Genomic DNA, 1,812 nt, shown 5'->3' with positions numbered 1-1,812 from the left:
TAGTCAGGGAGCAGGGTAGCAACAATGAAACAACTTTCCTCCAGTTCTTAAATGCTCCCTCTCCCCCACTATCATGATCCCAATTCTACCTTACAAATCTGGCTAGACCGGAGGATGTACATTGGTACAGATAGGAACTGGAAACAGGGGATCCAGGACTGATGAACCCCTCAGGACGAATGGTGAGAGTGGTGTTACCTGGAGGGTGGAGGGAGGGTGGGGTAGAAAGGGGGAACCGATCACAAAGATCTACATACAACCCCCTCCCTGGGGGATGAACAGAAAAGTGGGTGAAGGGAGACATCAGACAGTGTAAAACGACAAAATAATAATTTATAAATTATCAAGGATTTGTAAGGGAGGGGGCCTGGGGAGAAAGGGGGAAAATGAGCTGATACCAAGGACTCAAGTAGAAAAACAATGTTTTGAGAATGATGAGGACAACAAATGTACAAATGTGCTTGACCCAATGGATGGATGGATGGATTGTAATAAGAGTTGTAGAGGCCCCAATAAAGTGATTTTTAAAAGAAAAAAAAAAAGCCGGAGGGGGAAAAAACCAAGCATTTTATATCCAGTAAAATTATTCCTCAAATATGAGGGCACTTCAGATGAGAATAAATGAAATATATTTGCAAAAACAAGACTAAACTTTAAAAATTTCAAAGTAGAGTTCTTTGGAATGAACAATTGCAGAAGTCATCAATCTAAGAGTAACATAAGACACCACTACTCAGAAATCAAACCAATTTTGGCAGTACACACAAAAAAATTCAAAATAGGGAGGCATGCATATCATTCTACAATGAAGACAATTATAAAACAATAGAAGTTTTTGTGTGGTTACAAAATATTCTAATGGAGACAAAATACAGATACAAGAGAGACAACGGGATGGGGTCGGGCTTCGGAGAATAACATAGTAACCTCAAAAAAAACAAAACAGTAACCTCAAGAAAAATGGAAAGACCTCATTCGTTAAAAGAATAGCAAAGAAAAACGAGCTCAGAACAGAAAATTATGAGGAAAAAAGAAACCAGTAAAAATGATAGCAAGAAAACCACACATCAAGAGTGACAAATATAAATGGACCACTCCAGTGGCAAAGCAACAAAATTGATTAGAAAACAGTACGGATCAATCTATATGAAACACACCTTAGATACAAACCAAAGCATAAAAATAATCTAAAAATCAATAGATGGAAGCAAATACATCATGCTACTGGCAATTTTGTAAAGTAGGTGTAGCAATATTCATTTCTGATAAACTCCAAGACAAAATCCATTTTGAGAGACAAAGAAGGGCATTGCATAATGATTATAGTGACTATTGAACAAGTAGACATAATTAAAATAAATATATATGCATCCAATTGAAGAGTCTCAAAATACATTAATCAAACTCTTACAGACTTAAAGAAAGAAATAGATAATCTACAATAATAATAGGGACTTCAACACACCACTCTAAAAAGTCAGAACAAATAAAAAAATTCAGTAAAGACATAAAAGAACTACAAAACATAACCAACTTGACCTTTTAGATATGAACATCCAGTAACAATTCAATACACATTTCTTTCCAGTTCACATAGAACATTTTCCAGAATAGACAATAAATTAGGACACACAGCAAATGTTTATCAATTTTAAAACTTTGCAATATTACAAACCACTTTCTCAGATCATGATGCTATAAAATTAGAACTCAACAATGGAGCAAAGGGAAATAATCAAATACAGGAAAAGTGAAAACTCTCATACATGAGTTGCTGTGGATTTGTTTCTCTAAAGTACCTAGACTAATACA

The sequence above is a fragment of the Echinops telfairi genome, unplaced genomic scaffold (genome assembly GCF_000313985.2).
Source record: "Echinops telfairi isolate 266 unplaced genomic scaffold, ASM31398v2 ScPeMD7_7424;HRSCAF=8462, whole genome shotgun sequence".
NCBI lineage: Eukaryota > Metazoa > Chordata > Mammalia > Afrosoricida > Tenrecidae > Echinops > Echinops telfairi.
The sequence above is the reverse complement of the archived record's forward strand: the minus strand, read 5'-3'. Positions refer to the sequence as shown.